This window comes from Bombus vancouverensis, chromosome 7, assembly GCF_051014615.1.
Source record: "Bombus vancouverensis nearcticus chromosome 7, iyBomVanc1_principal, whole genome shotgun sequence".
NCBI lineage: Eukaryota > Metazoa > Arthropoda > Insecta > Hymenoptera > Apidae > Bombus > Bombus vancouverensis.
Window position 1 is genome coordinate 10,379,375 of NC_134917.1, and position 26,601 is coordinate 10,405,975.

A 26,601-nucleotide genomic window follows, 5' to 3' on the forward strand; every position below is an offset into this window, starting at 1 on the left:
CCGCATAAAACCATATAAACATTCTGCAATTTATCGCAATTAGAATAAGGAAAATTGCTTTCCAATCGCACTAAAGATTCATCATTCATGATCGGCGCGTATCCAGCATAGAATTGCACAGACACGAGTCTATCGCCACGAGAAACGAAACGAAACGAAACGAAACGTACAACGTATATTGCTCGATGAACAGCTATTTTTACGAATCTCAAGTAGAGATTCGACTTCGGTGTAATGGTCGGTGGATGAAGTGCATCCAAAATCGCCAGTCAAAATCGGCGTTATATATGTATATAATCGTAGTGGCCGAGTCGTAAATGAGTAAGGCAGTAAGGAACCGCGCGAGCCGCTACTTCCTCCGGGGATTGATTCACACTCGCCTTCGGCTCGTCTGGCCGTGCCTGTCTGCTATTATTTTTAGCGCGTGATCACGAAGCCGCGCGAAGAGAAGACCAGGGAAAGCGGCTACGGATCCGTCGCGATGCCGACCGCGTGCGTTAGCTCATCTCGCGGGCTTGGCTCGCATAATTGTCGGCCATTTCTGTCACCAAAGGCCGATCAGCGTGTTCGACCGATCGCGATCTAGCTACCGCACCCACTGCAAATGCTCATCCACCTGGTATGCTCGCGAAATCATCAGCGAATCGACACCGCTCCATTTTGCGCAAGTGTGCCTTCACTTGCGATCTAGAAAATGCACAAGCTCCAGAGAGAGACACGATTGTTATGCAGATTACAAGTTTCAGATACTTATTGCGTATTGTTTCATGGTTTATAGGCTAATTGAGAATTTTGCAATACGTTAGATCGTGGATTAATACATTCGCTGCTACTGAGATGTGAAGAACACAGAAAAGGGACGCAAGTAGGTACATTTTTGTTAATTTTGGAATTTTTTGTCACTGACGAAAGTAAATGCCATTTTATGACATTTTCATCTAATTTAGAATCATTGTTTTGACATAAAATATCTAGAAACTGGCAGAATCTGTTAGGTCCAAATGTCTAGTAAAGTTTCGCAGGAGCCAAAGATGTAACAGTAAAGCAAACAGCTCTTTTTTTATTATTAGCGGCTATCTATTGTGTTGCTTCTCTTGTTTGACGAAGAAACATTTGTGCATGGAATATCGTTCTTTTCGAAACGTTATAAAAAGCAATGAATAATTACTTATATAAGTGTTTTCTATATAACGGAAAGTTTAATGTGGTCTAGAAACCACGAAAGCACAGTGACACACGTGGAAACTCCTACCAGCCATTCTTGAATATCTAAAATCGCTCTTCGGTCGATTGCTAGGAACGATTTTATTCTCGATGAGTATGTTAGAAGTACAATGGGCTACGAGGATTTTCCAATTATGTCACAGTGAAGTTGCATTTTCTCTAGAAGAAAAATAACGACAGCTAATTTTACTGGAGATATCGATCTCGCGAAATTAATTTTATCGATTGCTTTTATCTATATCCGCGTATCGAAGGTTATACGGCCTTTAAAGTATTCAGAGGAGGAATACAGAGAATTTGGACAGTCGTTGGTCAGATATATTTATTACGTTATTCATTAAATATCGTTCTAATTAGAAAAACATACTTGTAGAATAATTTCTCTATGATAAACATTACGCATGACGAAAGTCATAGATGTGATTATTCACGCGTTTAATAAGTACAATTGACCTATTGTACTTTATAACTGTGGATGAAAATAGAATTCATTTCCGTCTAGCCAATATCCTCATTTTCGGAAGATTTTTCCAAGAAAGGGATATTAAGGCTACGTCTTATAAGTCTGATCACACGTCCGCTTCCGGACAGTAACGTTTCTTTCCTCACAGAAATTACGTTATTTACGTCACTACGAGGGACTTCCTCGACCTAAGAATAGCAGACTTTTTTAGCTGATGCACAATGTTATCATGACGCATTCTGGTGAGAAGAACAAATCTTTTAAAGTTGCACACGAAGAGACGATAGCTACATAAATGACTAAGCGTAAAGATTTGTTATTGAAAAGTTAGAGTAGAGAATTTATATAACGCTATTTTACGATATCAATTAAATCAAAATTAGAATTACTAACGACATGTGATTTATATGAATTTTAATATAATTTTCAAGTTTCTTCTATACGAAGTACGTTGCAGGCATACAGTATGGAAGTAACGATAATAGATGTATATAACAAAGTTATACGTATAAAAGGTGTATAAAATTTCGTAAGAAAATCCAACATCTATAAAAATTCATAGTATTATAAATAGTACGGCGTTGACTTATGTATGAGTTCTACATCTTTGAAATCAAGGATTGGCGAACGCGAAAGAAAAGAATGATTATTAATCTTGATCACAAGAGTACGTATTCCCAACTACTGCAATTAAAATGCAGGTAAACATCATGGAATTTAGCTTATATACTGAATTTGTAATTAGCTCGTTTACACGTTTATTCCTCTACTTCCTCTAACTGTAAATGAAAGAAATATATCGCCTTTGCAACATCTTGTCTATAAATGGCTTATGTTCTGCAGTATACATACGCTTCATCCAATATTTCAAAGTGTTATAGTCTGCACGTTTTATTTTTTACAAAATCTCATGACTTTCTTTTTATGAAATTGTTTCTAATTTTATGAAACGAATGATTATTTAAAACTAGATAGAATTTATTTACAATTATATAATCACGAGTTTTCTTCTGTTAATCATAAACTAGTTTTTCCATTATTTATTCATATATTCCATTTCTTATTCACAACCATTCTTACAAGGTAAATGCGTAAATAAATTTCTCATTGAAGGTTTCATTAAACAATGAAATTGTTAGAACTATAAATATTTGATACGAGAAATACTAAATCTGCCCAAAACAAACGAACATATTTATGCAGATGCTGCTACTGCACGATTAACGTTGACTTTCATTAAATTTGAAATATGATTATATGTACGTATCTATTTTATTCTCGTTATAGAATTCTGACCAGAATAATTTATGTACAATGCATATTTAAATATACGTTAGACAGTAGTTGTTCTAGCGGTAACTGTCTTGAAAGACTCAGTTTAGTTTTAAGTTACGTGGATCTTATACGTCTTCACATAATTTATGACAGCTTAAATGAATCGTTTACGTTGTACCATTCTAAGAAAGTTAAAAGAGAGTTGTAAACGGCAAAGCATATTAATTTTACTGTCTTTACTAAGCACGCGCAAATGCTGATATGTTTGAAAGAAGAATTATCACTTGGAAATTGCAAATCCCTCATATGTAGCACACAGATTGCACAATGTTCAAGTGTAATGCTATCGATTTTACGAGTTTCGCGTAGGTGAAAAATTTTACTACGATGACGAAGTCCGCCTACTGGAATTGCGATGTAACGTCATGGAAGCTACGTCACTGCGAATCTCTCCGATTTCCATGAATGAACCTACATATTACGTACTGTCCCTTCTTAAAGAATATGCCGTTATTTGGTAATGGCATTCAAAGTTAGTCACGTAATTCGGGTATTTTTCAGTAGCTCAGGAAACCATGAGTAGCTATGACTCTCCACTCCTTGATGATTCAGTTTTTATATCTTAATAAGTCGAATTAAGAGAGCAAAAATGCATAGAACGTAGATCATATGCAAAATTATACAAAATATCCAAAATAAAGTACTCATTACGATATTTAATGGGACGAAACAAACCTTCATTTAAAATCCCACTGTTTTAATTAACTTCTGAGGAATATGAATTTTTATACAGCTTTATAGTCTAGTTATTATGTATTGTATTATATATAACTCACCTTTCTTTTAAATCGAAAGCTCCTTGAGTTGGCTCTGTAACAAAAAAAAAAAAAAATAGAGAAATTAAATTAGTTTCTTTGGGCATTATAAAATTATCAAGTGTCTATAACAAATAATAATATTTGTGATAAAAAAACATTCAAATACATGAGAAACGAGTTTAAGGACGCGACGATAAAGTGTAAAAGATAGTAAAATGTAATATCAAGAAATCGAAGTACATTAGTATCTTCATCTATTTTATATCCGCTTGAAACGTTGTACGATACATAATAAGATATTTTTAAGCTTTATGTAATAGTCGTCATGCACTATGGAGCATTTTATCCTGGAATATCCCTATATTTATCCTGCGGCTTTTAGTTACTCTACGCGTCAGGCTTACCGCTGTGGTAATAAATGGTCAGCGAGAAAAAGAGTAGTCATCCTTCGAGTATGCAGATATTGTTCCTTAATCACAGGTTTTGAATCATGTTCTCTTAGATGTTGAACTCGTTGATCAAGATACGCGAAGTTAAGTCGTTACATTGTCGTCTCTTTTCTTCTACCTTTCAAAAATTATTCTTGTTGTTTTCGTCATTTTTTGTTCATTAATTCTGTTTTATACACTTATAAAGAGCGTCGATGACAACAAAATTATATATCGCTTCAATAGAAGTAGGTTATATTTTAAATATTAGGTTATCTTTTAAAATATAGGTATATAAAAAAACGTTCTTTCTTTGAATCTAACGTCTCGGTATATCCATATTTTTATATATTATATAAATATATTTACTTAATTAAATATATGTATCTTTATTGATATTTGTTTATTTAGGCTTCCAATACTGGCCCACCAACAATTGATCAAATATATCGTACTTTGAAAAAACTAGCAAAGTTTCATTTGAAAAAGATCGTGTATACCATAGGTATGCACCAATCTGATAGTTTATGTCGTTGTGTCTCATTTTGCACGGCGCTCCTGAAAGAAATACCATGAAATCGAGGGGCTGAGGTGTTGAGATAAGATTATAAAAGATTCCCAGTGCAGACAACACGGCACCTGTTGCGCTCGTTTCCCCGTAATCACCCTGTATTTCAGTAGAGTGTGCACCGCCTGGGACAGCCGTGCGAATGGCATTTGTAAATCATGTATCGTTTGCATTTTCTTGACACTGCATACTGAGAAAAGCCAGTCTTCTCGGAGCTTTTGTTTTGGTATTCAACTGCATATTTTATTATGTTCTCATACTACATTATCATAACAATATATAATGCTTATAATTCTATACATACTTGCGTTCATTGGAATACCGACGTGTGAAGAAGTGACTGTTTCTTTTTATCATAATTATGTATTTCTTGGCCACGGGTGTATATTTAGATACACAGGTATAATTATAATCGACACGGGAAAGAAAGTAGTATCTTTATAATTAAAGCTATGGTTTTTTTTAACGGATAAAGTGGGAGGCTATAATTTTGAGGAAAAAGAGGATAGATATCTGCAAAAATTAGTTTCTCATTTTTGCAAAATTGTTAATATAGCTTTATATAAATTATATGTTAATGATACCAGACACTTTGTTCCTGTCTTATTCCACTTGTTGTGCACAAACCGGTATACAAACCGACAGTCATGTCGAATGGTATATTTTATTACGATATATTACTGCTAATAAGTTCCTTATTATTGAAAATCAATCAAACTGTATTTATTCTTATGAGCGAAGTTACGAGACATTATAATTACGCGTGATAAATATAAATGGACGTCATAGTTATGAAACAAAGTTCAAACTTATAAATCACGTAATCATAAACGAAACTATGTTATCCTATGTTTCGAAGATTTTCTTACAGACATATATTATTAAAGCTTCTATTTAAAACCAATAATCGTAAATAGTTAATTGATCTGATGTTCGTTAATAATAATTTTAGCGTTCAAATAATATATACCTAATATAATATACCTGAAATAAAGTGTCGAATGGAACTTCATCGATCGAGTAGGAAAAGAACGCGAAGGCTTATGTGCGCAAGCAAAAGAGCGCAAAAATATCCGTCGGGTGGCAAAGATAGCGAGGAGTCGCGATCACGTGCAGCATAAGCTCTCGAACGCTCTCACGATGGCGCGTGGTTTGAGAGGCCGGTGCACACAAGCTGGCTTACACTTGTCGGTCTCGGAGCGTCTGTATGTGCACATCATTTCCTCCGGGTGATTCATCGCGTACGCTAGCTGCGCCCTTCAGGGTCGTAATGGCGGATCCTCACTCGAGGTCGAAAGATCGCACGATATCGTGTTACCCTCTCATAGGGTGCACCTGTGCACGAAACCACCTCGGTGGCATCGTGCCACACATTCTCCTTCAGATCACCCCACGTTTCTTCCTCTTTTCCTCTCTTCCACTCTTTCTCTTGCCTTTCCTCCACCGCTTTCCGTTCTCTCTTTCCCTCCATCCATTCGGACAGCCGTTTGCTTCCGATAAGATTGCCAACAGGCCCTACGCGATTGCGCTACAGTCAACAACACGTGCCCGGACATCGTGCGTTCATTCATAACCACGTTCATTCAACGCGACTACATAGTCGTATCGATTGAATCAATGATATAATACAGGAAGTTCATCAGCTTTCGAATCAACTTTAAAATCGTGTTCACAGGAATTTAACTATCCTTCGTGCGTATCTTCGACGACGAGCATTATAAACTGCACGCAACGCTAACTTGTTTGTTGGTAAAATTGGGAGCTGCATAAAGAATATCGAAAAATCATTGAGATAAATGCGTTTTTAATAAGACGTTCGTGTTCTCAGGCTTTTTATCCGCGTCAGTTTATTTAGAAAATTGTTGGTTGTCTTGATGCTCGTATGAATCAAAACAACGATGCCTTATGCTTTACTGGTGTGTCGAACACGCGTGAAACAAATATAATTATTCTAAACTCGCATTTAATGATTAGTAATATCAATTTGTTTCGTGCTACGATTATGTTGCATTAATCACTTTGTGAGAAACGAAAGGTTCAAAATAAAGTCCACAAATTATTATTAACAATAAACAGTCTAGCATCTATGACAATTTTTTTAGTTAGCACAATTTCGCGAGTTGTCCGTTGTTTGTTAGAAATGCATTGAAACGTAACAGGAAACCATTCAAAGAGAAAAGCTATTATGGTATCGGTTTGTCATAATATTCTTCCTCAATGAATATCACCTTACGTCGCTCTTTGCAGTTACTCTGATAGTGAGCAGATTCTACGCAACTGCGTGCCATTGATACTTTGTTCCTCAGTCACGCATTATTCATTCTTAATTTCTCTCTCGTATCCACTTCTGTATTCCTTTCTAATTGTTTACTTTCAGTTCTTTATTTGTGTCTTTCTAGTCTCCAAAGAAATTTATGCAAATATTTTAAATATTCAAGCTTCCAGCTTTTATTTATTAACTTGTATAACCGCAGCATTGCGGTTGCCTATATAAGGGTTGAGAAAGCGTGACCGAGATTATAATCCTTGGAATTTCCGGTGGAAGCAAAGAGTTTGGCATTTCACTAGATATACAGGTAGGAACTAAATTTTTTCGGGGTAGGTTCATGAAGGAAAGACGTAGTAAACGGGTTTGTACGTCCTGGAGTTGAATCATCGCGGATCAATTCCAGGAATGTTCCATTCATCTCGGAGCAATGTCTCGGACGCGGAAACCGAAGGTCTTGCGGAATCGACGAACCTACTCGCGGAAGAAACGCTTTTCTGACCTCATTCTCATCGAGAGTAGGCTGAATTCCACAGACAGTTGCGGTTTCGAGGTCGTATCTTTTTCAATAAGAGCCTGCTAAATTTTAGGAATACGTTATGTGACTTCTAATTAGAACAGAAAGCCATAGACGAATATGGAAATTAACATCCAAAAAAAAAGAACGCGTATCGAGTCATTCCTAACGTGCGACAATTTAAACGTTCTCCTTATATTGGATGAATTTCTACACTACCTTCGATTTTGAATGCAACCCATTATGTACTTTTGCATTTTGTAGTGGAATGCATGTGAAATGTTTTTTTAAGCAAAACTTCAAACACGCGAAGTTTTTCAAGAGATTGTATATTTAATTAAAATAATTTTCATGTCATTGTCATTCTTATCTTGTCGTTAGATCTTTATGCAAATGCATATTTCTGTAAATACAGTTAAGGAAATGGGTTTTAAATAGAGATTTATTCCACGAAATGTAATGCAAATATTATAATAAGTACTATGTATATTCTAAATACCTTGTATATTTTTGTACAATATGTGTGTTCCATATTTTTTATAAGTGCATAAATATCGGCGGTCTAATTTAATATTTCATCCGCGTATAAATATTAATTCTATTTAATTATAAATATACTTATAGAAATGATCGATGCATAAATTAAGAAACTATTTGCAAAGATAATAATCCATAAGAGCGAAGTCGAAGGTATAGAGCACTTAATAGAATCTCATATTTCATAATAAAACCTGTTTATTTCTTCGAAACAGCAAAATAAGCAGTCATCTTTAATTGCCATAACTTCTGCATATCATATAACTCATGCAGAATTCATTTGTCTATTCTCTTTACCTTTCCTGTTCACACCAGTCGACGAGTAATCGTAAAAAGTAAAAGTCTACGTTTATTTGAAATATTAGTTTTCTCACTATGTAGATTATTTTCAATAATATCTCATATTTTCTGTTTTAAAATATTATGGACTACATTCTCTGGTCTATCTCTTGGTTCATTTTCTACAGAATTAGTTTTACAAAATTTCCTTAAACTGTTCTAACATTTGCATGAGCTTCTTCAAATACTACATACAATATACATTTTTTTACATTTTATATTAGCTAAATTTCCTCGTAGAAACAGTTAGGGGATGTCCCGGTGATTCACGGCGACACATGTACAATAAAATTTTCTACTGATCTAATATCAATTTCGATTATTTGTTCGATTTTAAATATACCAAATATTTAAATACTTATTTAAAGTTTGAAATATTAGAGATTGTCCAGAATCATCGTTTCAGACGTCCATTTATCTTGCACGTATTTAACACAAATTACGAATTAAATTACAAATTGCATCATTAAATTATTAAACAATAGATAAAGAGAAAATACACTGTTACCATTGCAATGTTGTCAGTTACTTAATTTTAATAAAAATATTGGAATTTTACTATACATAAATATACTACCTGTTACAATTTTTCTTTCATATTATATATCAACTTGCTTTACGAAGCACGATTACGAGGCATCTTCTAATGGTTTCGTCAAAGAATATCCGCTTACGTGCGCTTAACGCGCGAAAAATACACTCAATAAATATTTACCAGTAACGTCTTTAAACATTTGCCCGTACTTCAGAGAAACAAGTTGATTATTTGATTAGATGAAAATCTATTATTTTTAGACATTCTGAAAATCAAAATGGAACATTTCGCAATTTATACACCGGATCTTGGTGGTATGCTCTGAATCATTGTAAGTGAATTCTGCGGTCGTCCGGAATGTCCACGTGTTGGGCCCACGTTCGGTACACGTTTAGTCATGATCGGCTCTCGTTTTGGACTATTGCGCAAGATCAGGTCCCGTTACAAACATTTCGTGTCCTGAACAGTTTTGTTCCGGTGTAACCGCCTGACGCCAAATTCTTTCATTTTGTGCAACTCACCGATTGACCAAGATACGTGTACACGAATAAAACATAATGTAATACAATTTATATTCTCTTCGCATGATCAAAATCATTGTTGCGTGTATTACTAAGTTTTAACGATTAAGTTTGAAACGATTGCACCGAAATAATTAACGTTTATGGTACGATCATAATTTCATTGTCTCTACGTACAAAAGTGTTAAACGAGTATTTCTGTTATCTGCGTGTTTGTAATTTATTATTGAAACTTTGAAATTTATTGAAAACGTAGTCGGAAATTTGACTGGAGAGAAGAGTTGTTCGATATCTTGTGTATAAAGAATATAACAAAATGTATGGAGTAGATGGATACTAGAAGAAATCTACTTAAAATTTGAATCTTCACTGTAAAATTAAGAGAAACGATTAATATATAATAATAATACGAATGTCGAAATTGATCAAAATGATGATCAAAAGACGTGTCAGTCATACATAGACACGAAGAGAATTAACTTCGTTGTATGGACGTCGATATATTGTTGATAAAATTACTATTATAATATTGATCTTTTATAATATAACATTTTGAATCAGATGATCATTTTTAAAGGTTTTCACAATGTCCTAATACCAACGAATTGGACTGCATCTATTTGTACTTCACTCGTATAGCTATCTTTTTATTCGACGACATAATTTCCATACCAAGGTGAAAGAGAAGGAAGAAATCGCGCAGTATACATTTATAACCATAATTTTCCCGACCATCATAAAAAGTACACTTAAAGTTTAGATCGGCTTACTCGTCTCGTAGGTCGACAGCGGAAAAACGGTGCTCCGTTCGAGTCATTCGCTTCCGAAGAAACTCACCTTCGATTCTCGATCGAGGTTACGTCCCATCGTTAAAGCGTTACAACATACTCGATATGAAGTTGCAATAATTTCTGGGTGACCAGTCACTCGGCCGAAGGTGACATGGAAAAAATACAAGGATCTTTCCCGTTTGTCGTTGTCTACGACGCGACCATAAGAATATTTAACGACATTCGCAACGATATTTTCCTGTCTCGAAAATGTATTTACCGTCGTGAATGACTGATCCACGATCGTAACCACGATTCTCACACTTGACGACGACCACGACGTCCCGTGTCAACGAGAATTATCGCCGTTCTAACATCCTGAGTCTCGTACCGGACCGTTTCGGTCAGTGACGCGTGACAATCCTGACTTCAATATTACTGGTTCGCGTGGCGAATTAGCATACCCGTATCATTTTTTTCGTCCGACCATAAACTTTGTCGCGAACGTGAGCCCAGTCATGTTATGCCCGAAGAGAGTTGCTTGCAATATGTATATCTCACGAGAAACGAGCTTCGCGTTCTTCGAAATTAGTTTTTTGTAGCAAAAAAAAAAAAAAAAAAGAAGGAAAGGAACAGCGGACCGAAAACGCTATGTTAAAAGGACTGCCTAATGTTCTTAAATGTTTGGGTGCTTATGCTTGGAATACTACCGAAAGAGGAACACAAAGATGTTAACGTTTATAGTAACAGCAGACTTGTTGTGTTAATAAAATATTATTTTTGAAATTTTGGATATTTAGTTTTTCATGTCCACACACTGTATATTATTATTTGAAATGTATAATTATAAATAAATGTAGAAGTGTGTGTGTGTCATATAAGCGTATGTGTAATTATAAGGTAAAATTGGTTGCACATATCGGGAAGTTTATGCAAATACACATCAGTTTTATCAAAAGATAAAGTACAATTTGAATTGTACAACTTGTAATTTGATATCATCATTTCACTAGTGAGCGTTATCCGCACGCTCACGATATCCACATTATCAGATTTGCTGGTTCGTTCAACAGAGCCGCAGTTTGTAAATATAATATAATTATTAAAAAAAAATAGTATTATTTAGCACATTATTGGTGAAAGCAATATTATTACATTAAGAATATATATATACATTCTTATCTATATACATATTTCAAATAAATAGCATAGGTACAACTTACTGTTGAAAATTTATTTAACTATGTACATACGTGTATAGCATATTAAGAATTAAGACTTTTCATATGATAAGTTATAAGAACCCGACAAAAAGTTTATATATTATCCTTTACAAGGAAATTACCATAATTATACCTGTTATGCTGATTGTAGCTAATCGTTAAATCTATTCCATAATGCATATAATATTTGACGCAGAACACAAATGAAAAATTAACATTCTATTGTGTAACAAAGGGTTTTTATCGATGCTAAAATATAAACATATTTATGCAAGTGTAACTTCTATAAATTGACCCGTGTGATGGCTGGCGATTAAACGAGTGTGAAAACGGCTCGTACGTGCGTCGAGTTCCCGCGGATAATAGCTTCACGGTCCGAAGAAGACCATAGGTAAACCCCAACGCGATTGCTGAGTCATTATGCGACTCCGAGAAGCCAACTACAGAGTTTCTCAGTAACCAGATCATTTTCCTCTTAAACTGAACGTACCGCATATGATTATCCATTGAATGAAGCGATTACGGTCTATAAACGACATTATATTATGTAGATAAGGCAGCGAAATGGGCAGCTGCTTGTTTTAGTTGATAAAAGTCTTGCGATTAGTTAAACAATAGTTTAATGTGCTGCATAAAGGAAAAATGTATACGACAGAGAATGATATATAGGTGAATTATAATAAATCGTTTATCGTCAGTTATAATGAGATTAGTTTTTTTCATCCATTTCATACTTTTGTATATAATTATATATATATAATTATTCGAAGAAATCACATAAAGACAAGAAGATGCAATCTTCTCAGTCTTCTAACTCAGAATTCGAAATCTTTCTTAGGTTGTGAATAGAGTTTGCCAAACTCCTTCGCACAACCGAACTAATACTATTAGTAAACTGCGGCTTTTTATGAATTTATGGGAACATTAAAAATTCAAAAAATAGTCAGAGAGCTGATAATATGCAGAAACATATCAAACATCCAAAGTATGATACCTTTTACAATATTTGATAGATAGAAAACAATCTTCTATCTAAGTTCCGATTTTTTAATCAAAGATAAAAATTCATAAAAATATGAATTTGCATATATGTCCACAGCCTAGTTGTTAGCGAGGTTTGACAAGTCACTGACTAAAAGTTATTATTATTAATATATCTTCTTATACACAACAATGAAAAAAAGTGCAAGTGAATTTTTCAAATTATACAAATCAATTGTTTGCCCTATTCCGCTATAAATTATAAAATCATCAGCTATTTGTGGTCATAGAAATCTACGATCGTTATTCGTTAATTCACTAATATTATTAGTTAAAAAATTAACCAAGATTATAAAAATCACCGTGTTTAGAAGCATAAGATAATCAGTTTGATTCCACGTTGGCAATAACGTTACTTCGAAGAGCAAAAGTTTGGCGTTACACGATCGATCTACGAGGACACTCTCACTATACGATCGACCTACTTCGGAATACCGGGTTTGGTTCCTCGTTTGTTCTTACGCACGTCTGTGCAGGTTTTGACCTGTTTCCCTGTGCACCTTCGTTCATCAGGTGAATGCTTATTATATTCACCTAAAACGATCTTCTTTTTACTTCCACTTGTTTGTCACATCACTCTCTCTCTTTCTTTTTGTAGGATTCGGTTCAGATTGCATTCTCAATGGAGGAGCGAATGCTTTATATACTAAATCGAAGTCTTAATAGGAAATCTGTCTATCAAAACATTTGTCTGTATTGCATCAGATGTCTCGCTTACGTTAACCTAAATTCTTCAGCTCTTTCTTTCATTTTAAGTAGTATATAGCTTTCGAAATGGCTATTTTTACTTGCAGTTACACTTGCATGTAGTTCACAATTTTTTTATATAAATATATCGATGATACAGTAATTAAATTGCGGATGTTTATACGCTTATAGAAAATTTAATATCTTCAGGATTGAATCCTCTTTCTTTTTATTTTTTTGATTGTGGCAAAAATTTTATCGTATCATCTATTCCTATTTATCATTATACATTTTTTATTTTTTATTCTTAGTTATATATCGAAGAGTTCTAACAGATAACTTATGATAACACATTAAGTGTTTGTTTACATGCAATACTATCGGCGGATTACAAGTTTAGAAGTAGAATTACCGAAGACAAATAACATACGCATGCAGATATTTTAAGTTTATGCTAGGCAAATAATCGTTTGTCTGGCGACGGATATTCTGTAAACGCTACAACTCACTTCAACCATTCAAGCGAACATGACGCTTAATGGTTTTAAAGGCAACAATAATGTACGATCATTAAGATTCTTACTTTGAAAATAATTTAAATTTTTATACATTTTAACCATAAACAATAAATCCAAGTTCTCTTGCAATTCCCCAGCATCTGCTCTCATTTTTATTTCAACCAAGGACATTTGTGAATATCTATCTTATAATAGAATTAGAAATTATTTAAGAAATTATTTCGAGAAATTATTTATTCAAATAAAAATAATAAAACATCCCTTCATCTGATAATCGTATAATAAAAGAATTCGAAGAAAAATCATTTCTCCTTACATGAAAAAATTAAAAGAAACTAGGTAACGTACAACTAATTACTTTTCAATTAATTTGAAGAAACGAATAAATGTTGAAACCACTTGTTTTATATATATACAAAGGATTTACACGAATGGATTTTACATGAATCACAACAATGATCGAAAAGTAAATTTATCAATCTTGTTTCGAACGATGACAATATCTTTCGAATATGCCACACATCTCGAGTGTAAATTTCCTCTATCACAAATGCATAATTTTCCGGTATGCTATGCAATGTCGTACAAAGTACAAGTGCAGTAAGAATCTTCTACGGAGCTCAAGTGTAAGTAAATGTTCGCCACGGTAAATCCCGAGTTTTTCCACACAGACACGTTCCTATGTGCGCGCATACGCACGAGAGTTGAATAATATGTTGGATAAATTATTACGTTAACGGCGTCCGTGATCTGACGCACGTTATCTCACAATACTGACCTCTTTTTTTCATTTGACTAAGAGAAACAGATACGTCCTACACCAGACAGGACACTTATCATCGATTTCTTTTCGTGAATTTAAAAACATATCGAACAAGTGTCTGATACATGTGTACGTGTTATCTATAGCAATTACACGAATTAAATCGCCATTACATTGACGATAAGTCAATTGATTCATTGACCTTCCTTGTCGATGTGGACATAAAAAATGTTCCGCGTTTTTTCATTAGTTATTGATATTTTTATATCAGCCTATTTGAAATCGCTTTCGCAGTTTGTGATCGAAATTAAGCTGTTGAAATAAGAAATAGGTATTCCTATCTATTTTCCAACACTACCAATGCTTTATTAGCACCTTGACACTCACTTGCAATTTGTACTAACATTCTAACACAGAATTAAAGTATACAGTATTTTGCCTCGTAATAGAATCAATAATAATAATAGAAATCTCTGATATCAACTAAAATAAAACTCTATATTGTGCTTCCAATATCATATATTTCAATCTTCAATCAAGTCATAATTAAATTGAAATCATTATTTCTAAAGACGAATTGGTATTTTATATAAATAACAACTTTCCATTATTTTTTATTCGAGCACTAAACTCCTTAAAAAGCTGTTAAAGGCATATATACTTTCATAATAATTCTCTACTTTACCCGTGTGCATTATACAGAACATTGTTCTTAGAAATTGTCTTGTATTACCTAACATTCAAAAAAGAAAAAAAAAGGTTAATTAAAAATGAACAGATTGATAACGACATCTCCAATTAATTACTGTCTCATTTATAGTGTCAGAGGAACGTTCGATTTTCGCAGTATTCCGTTTACGCGGAAATAGCGCGCGCGTTTCTAGACGAGCTCGTCGAGAAACAAACTAAATCAGTGCTCGATACAAGAAACGTTCCGCGGCGATATTCCTGCAACGTGAAGGAAGAGAAGACGACGAGCGCGGCGCGCAACGCCATGACGTGTATGAATCAGTCGCAAGCAAGTGTAACGACCGAGTGACGTCAAGAAGGTTGCACAACGAAGCGCGCCGGTAATTCCAACCGTTAGTTCGGTCGATCGATTTCTAGATCCTCCTATGAACGCTTGGGAGATGGAACACAAATCACGCTCAGATTTAGTATTCAGAATTTGTTCCTTTGACCGTTCGAACGACACAGTAATCATCACGGAACACTAAATCGCTTCGTTTTGTTATTTTAAAATTAGCCACTTATTTCTGGTGATATTTGAAGTACAGCATTTTAATAAATATGACGACACATTTGGTGGTGAACTGTGTCTTACATGCAGAATAGAAGATTTCGTGGTTTTAAATTTTGATTTAGATGATATGTTCGTTTTAAAAAGATCGAAGTATCGTTCAATTACCGGAGGTCTTTTCTAACTAAGCGATTATTATTCCTATTGCTGATCTTTCGGATCGAAGGTATTCCTTGCAATACTTTTCATATCATTTTTTACGTACGCGTTGTTGTATTAATCAATGACGTTAAAAGTAGATATATTTGAGGAACACAAAATTGTCGGAATAAGTATAAAAGTACAATTTATCGTGGAATATCTGCGATGTCAATTAAGTTCATGCGTACTCGATTAATCTTCAATGACGTTTTTCTCAGAAATCTGGTTCCGCTTGAAGAAAATTTCTTTCATAATTCTGACTTAATTCATATTATAAAATTACGTGATTGAAGATACTAATTACGTTAGATTGAGAACGTTAATCCGATATTTTATTTTAAAACAATTGTAAAAGGTGATTTTTCTCATCTATAATACTATTATGTCTATTCTTTAAGATGTTGTAATAATTTCATAATAGATAGTCAGATTGAAAGTGAATTCTTACACATTATGAAACAATGTAAAGGAAAAATGAGGCGTTTCCGGGAATCCTCTCTGTTTCTGGTAGAGCTTCAAATAATTCTGGCAAAAGTTTGGATTTATTAGTGGAAAATCATATGTTCGACGTTCATAGATTTTTCAGATTCTTGACACAATCCGAGAAAAAATGACATAGCGAGATGTAAGAGCAATCGTTGTGACGTCACTAAGAACAGTGCCACTTGTGAGACATGGCCTGAAAGAATCACTGCAACACACCTTTCAGCGTGAAAGTGGAGACAGTTGCGAGTGAGTGAAAGTGCAACGTAATAAGGCCAATATGAATCATTGGTTTCCAAATTCACATACTGAGCGATCTTTTCTCTTCGACATGAGAAATAAATCGATCGATTGCATCTTGAATACGTGCAAATTTGTGTTCGAAAAATAATATACCTACATACGTATCTTCTACAATATGTAACTTTTCAAACGTAAAAGAAAATAATGACTACAAAAATAAGATATTTTTTTTAAAGAAATTTAATAAAGTATAAGATTCATTTGTTTATATTTTAAGTTCAATTACCTCGCTATTATAATTTTGAAATATTATATTATTATTGAAATATCTTCTTTTTATTTCCTCCATAACATATGAATAATAATAACATTATGAATGAAACACAAATATTTAAATTGTATGTCCTATTTACCTTTTACGACGAAAGATATATACAACGATACTGTATATATGTATGTTATTTAAATGTAAACTTTGTCAAAAACATATAATTTTCCATTATTTTCATTAACTATGTTCCATGTATCTCAGATGGCAGCTTAATTTTTTTCACTTATGCCTTTAAACAATGAATCAAAGTTTTCCATCTTCGCACAGAACGCGGTAGGAATATCATTCTGGAAATGATTCTGTGAATGGAAGATCGATCGCGATCTCGAAGAGACAAGTCTCTAAGAATTGTTAATCAGGTCTATTTTTTCTATACCTTTGCTGCTGGCCTTTGTGGAAATTTTGATGATGTCAACGTCACGTTTGCAAACGTCATAATAGTTAGTACCTAGAACTCGTGATATTAGCCTTCGCTAGTAGAAAACTGCTTCATTCATAACAGAAAAATGTCTTTAACGAGCATAATTTTCATCGCACGAACGAACACGATGGAAAATTCTACAAAAACTAGTGCATTTTTATAATTCAAGGTTACCAGGGCTTGATAATAGAACTACTGAACCATCAAAATGACACGACATAGTCTTGACAAAAAAGAAAAGTTAATGTCAATAACTGCTATGATTTCGGAAAAAAGGGTTTGTAAGGTTTAATTAGAGCATCTTATATGATATTATTTCAATGTTATACATTTTAATGAAACGTAGCGTAATTCTTTAGCGTAATTTAAAGAACCTTACCTACATGATTAAGCAAATTCAAAAGATTCTTATTGATTTGTTTGCGTTGATGTATGAAAGTTTCCTTTGAGAGTTTACGTGTCTAGATGAGTAAATGCATACACGTATACGTATACGTATGTACTTAATTGTACGGGATTATTCACTCGTTTACGTAATTAGGCTTCCTTATACCGTATGGAATATTTTGTTTCTCTCTGATGTAAGAGAATAATTCCAATTTCGATATTCGGTATTTTTCTATTATTTATCGCTATTCTTAACCTAGTAAGGGAATATTCTCCTGTGAAAGTCGCAAAATTTAATAATTCTCATGAATGCTTTTTAAAGCAATGGTACGTCTAACGTTACAATCTTTTTCATACCTTATTTAGTACTTTTTACACAGTTTTAATTGTTTCTCGTTTTAATAATCACTTGTTTAAAAATTGTATCTGAAAAGATCCTACCACTGTCATGTAACAAATGTCATGTGAAAACTGCTAAATTTTGCAACGTTCACAGGAGAATGCCCCCTTAAGCAAGAAAGACGAGTAAATTCGTCAGCCGGATTTCCAGTCTTCGTACATAATATAATTTCTTTACTTACAGATTCAATATCCTTTGACACACATTTCTTTTCTTTTTTTGAATAAATTATATCATATTTATATCTCTAAAGATTAAAATAAACTTCACTGAAATTGATACTCTTTATTAACTTTCAATTCTATGATCGCAAATAGACCGACGACCATTATTCGTTTACAGGAAATTTGGAGATAGAAAATTGCAAAAATATGCGAAATAAAGCATTCGTTGTAACATCCAGAGAAAAAAATGAATCCCTATTTAGATTTCATTTCTTTATATATTCATAAAAAATGAGAAAATTCATAGATATCCAATGCAAATATAAATACCCATAACGCAGTCCAATTATAAAGGTTTCTCGTTAAGAGATAACCCGATTAACTGATAAGTAAAATATATAATTAACCATCATTGAGTCATTTTACGTAACAAAGTGTACTAGTTAATTTCTCACAATACAAGTATCCAACTATTAAATTAGTTATCTCTAATCGAAGGAAACTCTATAGGTGCATGAAAGAAGAAAAGAATCAGCCGAATATCATTGATACTCGGTCACGGTTAAGGCGGACTGCGTATTATTCACTGGCGACACGAGCGTGGAAGAGCGGAGACTCGTACACGTGGGTGCGCGCGCTCGTGTGTACTGGCGCGCAACATGTGGTCAGTGACACACGAAGGAATCGTGCGTGCGAAAAGTTTAAGGCCGCGATTGCGCTCGTGTGCGTCCCTCTTAACCATGCCCCTCCACGATCACACATCGCTCGCGTATCATATACGTGTGCACACGACGCGTGTCTCGCGCTTATGTATCGTGTCCTGCTTCCTCTCTCTTACTTTTTGCCTCTTTATCTGTCCCTTTTTTTCTTTCTCTGTCTCTCTATCTGACAATGCGGCAAAGACCGCTGACCTTGGCCTGCTGACCATGAGTGTCGGCCGCTTGATTCGTTACGTTGGTAGGAGGGCGCTACGGTATTCGTACTTGCCAGGTATTCGCGGACTTCATCGATGCTTGCTTGCTCTACGCGTTTAATAGTCGAAATTACCGGCGAAATCAAGTTCTATAGGCGCTTATAAATCCGAATTTTATCCGATAGTCAAGCTTCTCTTCGTAAGGTTCGAGTGTTTCCTCGAGAAAAGTGTCTTATCTTTGTTGCGAAATGTTAGGAGATTTCTTATACAGACGGCTGATTGTTTGACTTGCTGATTGACGCGAAAACATGTGTCGCTTTTCTGTTTACATAGCATGAAGTTTGTGCACAAGGCGCACGTTAAAAATAGATTATTCATGCTTTTATGCATTATATTTATGCATTTATACCATATGCTAAAATATGCAAACTATATACAACACGTACAGATTAAAGATATACAAAATATCTTAAGCTAATATAGTATTCGTTACAATATTTAAAGAATGAAACTCATCTCTATTTGGGTTCTATTTCTTTTTTCTTTACTCATTGCATCCATAAAAATAAGAATGTGCATAAACGTTCAGTTAGTGTAGTTTTTTAACTATAAATTGACAAGTACAGGGAATAAGAGAAAATAACAGGTAACAGGCCAAGGAGCTAAAGAAATATTAAAGAGTGAAATAAAAACATTAAATATACGTGTAAATTAAGTTATAGTCATGAGGATCAACATTTCTAAAACGAGTTTATGATATGTACATCAAGTACAATAGGCTTACTGTTAAAACCAATAAATAAAGCTGAAATAAATAAATTTGGATAACGTCAATTTTTATCAAATATATAGTAACAAATCTTTAAAACGAAATAGAGGGCACAGATTTAGAGAAACAAATGAAAACGAACATGGAAATCTACCGTGGATAATAGCAATATGCATTGGAATTTTACAGGATATGACATACATAATAGATAGATGATAATTTTGATTACAGCAATCTTATAAATACTTACGTATCTCTATAATACGATTGTTTTGCTTAAAATGGAGCAGAATAATATCAAAGAAAGTATTTACAGAACATAGATATGGATACAACATGTAATAAAAAAATTCATGAATTAGATCAGAACGAAGCAGGTTCGAAGTATCTGTGTCTCCATACGATAACGTATGTGAGTCACTATCACGAAGAATGAGTCACGAGATAAATGTAGAGTAGAAACTCGTAAAACACGTAAAATTTATACATATGTAATAGTATGAATTCTTAATCATAATATATATGTTAACGGAAAGCAATATATTACATACTTTAATAATAGCAAATTTTTCATTACATAATCTCCATCACACATATAATAAAACTTATTGTACAGTAGTGATATTTTTGAAAAGAATGCATCAGTTGGATACTGGACGTAACCGGAGACTAGGATTAGAGACAATCGAGATGTAGAATCATCTAAGATTGCAGAAATGCTCAGATGAAGTCAGCAATTTGATTAAGTAATAACAGTGTTCATATGTATATTGTACAGCTTATTTTCATCAGTTCAAGATCTCCTGTCCAAGACCTTCCTATAGTTTTACATATAACCGTATGTAGATCTATTTATACATTTTGAAGAATTATCACCTAAGTTTCCACGGCCTGCCCGATGACAAGCAAATGCAACAGGAATTTGTGCGATATGCGCGTTTCTACGGCATGATTCATTTAATTTTTTCTCTCGAGTAGTAAAAGAGGTTTCTGTATACATAGTCCCAGAAAAATAAACATAAAAGACAATTGCAAACTTTCGAAATTTTAATTGTAAAATAATATTTTACAGATTTCTATCGATAGATCATATTTTGATATTAATTGCTCTTCGGTAAAGGATAATTTGACAAATTTTTGTGAAGTATTATAACTGAGAAACACTGTAAAACATATCAATCTTTTTTAAAGATTGTGAACTCCGTAATTTCAACCGCATCGTTAATAATGTATTATAGTAAACAATCTATTTAAAAAAAGAGAAAAGAGAATACTTATTCTTAAATGATATTAATTTATATGAAATGATTAATAAAAAATTTGAATTGTAAGTAAATCGCAAAGTTTGTATCGAAATATAAGCTACGAAGATATCCACGAAAATTTAGCTCTTTTTAATTCTACATTGAGCTTGAGGTTGTCAGTGTCGTGTGAACGAAACTTGTCGCACAAGTTTATGCGATGGTTAGTTTCTTTAATGTCCTGCTTTATTTCTCGCATTACATCTCCGTGAATAAAATACAAATACTCGGTTGAATTTCATCGTAGTACGCGCAGTATATTTCGGTATACTGTTATCCTGTTACCGTGATATCCTGCGGCACACGTGTCTCATTATTTGCAGGACAGTGGTAAAACAGGAATGAGTGGATATTTAAAATGGCTAGATACATATTTTCTGGTGATAAATATAACACAATTAAAACTAATTTCATCTCTTTAACTATTTATATATATTATATTCTTTAATTATGGATCCAAAGAGAGAGAGAGAGAGAGAGAGAGAGAGAGAAGAAGTGATATAATAATCTTTAATTTCATGCAACTATTAACTGTTTCTAAACTTTTATAAATTATGCATGAAAGATTGTTTCGACTAAAAATAAGTATAGCTCCAAACGTAAGATAGATCATTTGTTAGTCATCTTCTGTTGGATAAGATCTATACGTGTAATTTATATGTAATTTTTAAACTTCAAATTTAGAAAATTATCGTATATTAAAAGATATAGTTGAAATATATATGAAAATGGAATAGGTGTATATTTTGTGTCATTAAAAAACGTACGACACTTCTCGTTAATTTTTGTCCCTATCTTTATCTGTATCTTCATTTAATAATACCACTTTATTTTTATTTAGTAAAATAACTAAATAAACTAAATAAAAATAAAATATGTTTATCTTTTAATCTAGTTTTACTCCAGTTTAGTCCACTAAATTGTAGCTATGTTTATGGTTAAAATATACTTTCCTTACATAAATTATGACAAGTTAAAAGCAATTGTATGCTTAATTGCAATGTTGTTACGTTAACGAATATTACTGTGTAATTAAAAATACGAATATAAAAATAAAAAACAGCTTAATCACATTGATCGCATGTATGGAGACATCTGTAGAAGAAATGATTAACCCGCTTGAATATCTACACAGAAATAGTGATTCAAATACATACTATGTCAGAAGGTACGCATATTAGCATAAATGATAGTGCACATAATTTGAACTATAGCGAACTTCTTTACCGATTGACTGATTCTTCTGTATCGACTGTGGAAAAAACCACGTGGTTGTGTATGCACGTGACATACATGAGTTTGAATAGATGCTCGCACTGAAAACGCACTAGTTCTAACATATTTTATCAATGAAAAAGGTAAAACTAAAATATGATTGATTTTCTAGAAATAACTCGCTTATAGATATACCTAATTATGAACGGATTCTATAAATATATAGTTTGAATAACACGATACAGTGTCTGTTCAATATTGCATAATATAAAAATTGAAGATTGAGCTTTATGTTGCCTCCAATTACAAAGAATAAACGTAACTTAAATATAATACCGTGTAAATCACATTATCGTGTAAATGTTACTTGGTCTTTCTTCGTAAGATTAAACTAAATTGTAAGTTTACAGCTAAATTTGTACACAATAGTTAAATTCCATTACTAGAACAATATTTTGTTTGCACTTTATTACACAGTATTTATGGATATTCGTTCAAAAGAAAAAATTCTTTCAATGTCATGATTTATACTGAATTTAAAGTTAAAATTGAAAATAGAAAATGAACGTGGAACGTTTATTTTTCTTCATTTCCAAATGCTTTCTTTACGTGAAATATAGATTCAACTCTGACAAATGATAATGACAAGAAGAACTTGTATTTGTAACTAAATTTAGTTTTAGTTCCAACTGCAATTTATCGCTAGATAGAAAAACAAATTCATTATTAAATACAAATGATGTACATAGGTATATACATATATTATTTTAATATGTTGCATCTAGTCTAACGCTCGTTTACAAAAAGGATTTTAAAATAAAAGATGAAACATGTGATTTAAAAGAAAAATCTTTAGCACGATATTTGCCCTGTTGTAATGTATTTTCCAATTTCTACCTTTCAATGTAATACAAATACGTACTTTGGCTTGGCATAAAATAAGTGCAATTTTGATTTTCAAAAAGTATCAAGTTCTTAATAATATATACTAAGTATTGCAAAAACTTTACTGCCTTTTGGAAACAGGAAACGACGTAGAAAGCTACCTGAAGTATTACATCTGTTCGTTAGCTATTAATACAATACAACACACTTTATGTAACATTTTGTGGCCGTATACAAATTCAAAAGAAAATTTCCCGTGATTTGGCAATAGTAAAACTGAAATTAAAGTGCAGCTCGATAACTGACACAACTAACGTAACTACGTCAGGCTCGACTTATCGATTTCAGACTTGGGGTCGACCTCTAAAAGAGTTTGAGCCAATTTTAGCAATCATATTGAGTACATCAGTTTCAGAGGAATGTGCACATAGCTCTTGTCATGTTAATATCTTAATTGTCTTAATTATGTTAATTATAGTTATACGTATTATACATATACAAAGTTTATCAAATTTTTAAATAATATTATATTGATTTCAAACAAACAAATCAAGTTGCAAAATGAATTTTATCAACAATAATTTATTTATGAGCATTTATATAAGGCTCGAAGTGCTTAAAAAATAAAATTGACTCGATTAGATAATTTTTTCAAAAGAACCATTTTTACCAAAAATATAAGAAATACAAATTTTTCAAAAAGTATGTTATCGATATTACGTGAAATTATCCAGTATATCTACATTACGTAAAAGACTTTATAATACACAATGAATATTCTTAGTTCCTTAACATTGTTACAATAAATTACGTAAGCAATTATACGTATGAAGACTTATTTAAGATTATTCTTATCGATAGATACTGTCGTACAATACCACAAAACAGCATGATCTCACGAGAATGTTAAAGATAGATTGTTACACTTGTTTTAAGTGATTGTAGTCAAGCTACTTTGCACCTTGCCACCTTTTATTAAAATAACTTTTTCATTTTCATATACAATATATATTATTTATATATTGAATTTTTGCTTTCGAATTATAAGCAAATTATAAACAGTTTATTATAAAATTATTAATGCATTAAAAATTTTAGTACTATAATTGTCATGACTATTTTGCAAAGTGCAGGACTAATTTTGAAGCTCAATAGTTTTCCATAGTTCATATATAATAATGTATAAACGACATTGTAATACTAATTATTATAATAGTCATGAATTGAAACAAAAACTAGTAAACGCGATGATGTTATACACTTTAAGTGGACGACTCGATAGTGTGTAATTTCTCAATGGAAGTATGTACATAGTGTAATAGTGATGGTTAAGTGATTGATCATCAGCAGTGATTTAAAGTATAAGTATAAGTAGAAAATATGTAGCTTGTAAGTGTTGCTTCAGCTTAAGGTTATGACGCTTATGCTAGTAACCATAACAGAAGGAAAAAGACGATCATGATTATATGATATACGTAAATTATGTAATTTGAACACTGGAAGAGGAAGGGCTTGTTTACGTCATAGATAATTCGTATTCGACATTAACTTACGTAGATTTAAATAATATTTCCCGATTGATTTCTGTGTATTGAAAATTTACGTAAGTACTTCGTTTCCTATGTATATTTGCAGTTTTAATATTGACATAAATTTGTATATTGCGAATGATACTAAAAAAGAAAGAAGACAATAATCGTTTTAAACTCGGTCAATTATTTCATGCTATAAAAGTACTATGTACCAATACATAAAATAGTATAATAAAAATAATACGTAACAATATACCTATGTATTCGAATAAAAGTGTCGGTTCATTTAAAAATATTACGTAAAATTTTATAATCGACAAATCGCTCTGTTATGTTTCTGTTTACATACATCAAACTACCTTTAGGTGGCTAGTTCTCTCACTATTTCTCATGGATCGATAATGGTTAAGATAATATCACAGTTTTCAAAAGTATAGCACATGTACTACGTATGCAATGGTGATAATGTTAATCCCTGATATCGGTGATATCTGCGATGTTAATGTACAATATTACACAAATATTAATCTGTATAATATAGAGCGCAGCGTTATGTAAGTATAAAAAAGACGATTGCATTTAATTGCTGTATCTCATTTAGTGTTGGTATTCAGGCCATTTTTATTAGCACAATAAATGTCTCTTTTGTGACGTTCGCTTGGAAGCAGTTACACGCAAGGTGACTGCCAGTAGAATATTTTAGAAACATGTAATCTCAAATCTACACTCTTTTGCAAACAAAAAGGGAAGAAATAATTTTTTATATAAATGTCACGTATTTCAAATTTACAGTTTGCTGATAAGAAAATAAGCAGTAATTATTGATATAAATAATAAAAAAATCTAAAGATACAAACTATATACTGTTCTGTAAGATAAACATCTAAGAACATCAGTGAAATATCCAAAAGCATTATTGGACTGAACATAAAGAAGTGGTAAAAATTTGATACTAAAAATTTAATATAGAAAATCACCAAACTGTGGATGTTTGTGCATATTCATGTCATGAAAATAATTAAAAAAAGAAAAGCTAAACAGAGATTTTTTTTATTTATTCGCGTATTCACCTTACCTGGAATTCTCTCGTATTTGTACTACTCTCTTTCAATACATCAAAACACTTATGTGTTAATAAATATTATCTATTCAATCAACATAGTTCTCTTTTTGCGTAATATATGGTATATCAAATAGTAAAAAAATTTAATATCGCAGCAGCATGCATCTCGCTTTTCAAATATTTAATAAAAAGGATCTATATGGTCTAAGAAAACATAGCTTTGGTATTAAACTTAGAGTACAATGCACCGTAGAAAAACATATGACGAAACAATTCATAGACCCACACTCGTTTAATATCCCAACGCGTTCGGCGTTCTGCGTCACATGTTACGACAGAAAGTATACGCGATACCTGTTGGCAAGGAACCACGAAAATGTAGTTATTATACAATCGATGGTTGATATCTTGCATAGAACCTCTCACCAAGCCAAGTCTGATTCAATTAATGGAAGCGTTGATAAATTCGATTTTACGATACGTAACGTAACGATCGTAGAAGGAAGTAGAGGTTATTTGCGGCCGGCAGTCAAGGACTTTCTCTTACATAATACGTTCAC

The 26,601-nt window shown here is 32.7% G+C and overlaps 2 protein-coding genes across 2 annotated transcripts in view; one reads left to right on the forward strand and one right to left on the reverse strand.

Moving 5' to 3' along the window:
* The window catches only part of LOC117159026 (A-type potassium channel modulatory protein KCNIP1), a 434,143-nt gene that overhangs the window by 196,215 nt on the left and 211,327 nt on the right, over positions 1 to 26,601 (forward strand). The gene's annotated exons all lie outside the window — the stretch shown is intronic.
* The window catches only part of nbs (nibrin), a 54,242-nt gene continuing 31,439 nt past the window's right edge, over positions 3,799 to 26,601 (reverse strand). Inside the window, exon 12 of the transcript XR_013058808.1 lies at positions 3,799 to 3,832. The gene's annotated coding sequence lies outside the window, so the exon portion shown is untranslated. The remainder of the gene's footprint in view (positions 3,833 to 26,601) is intronic.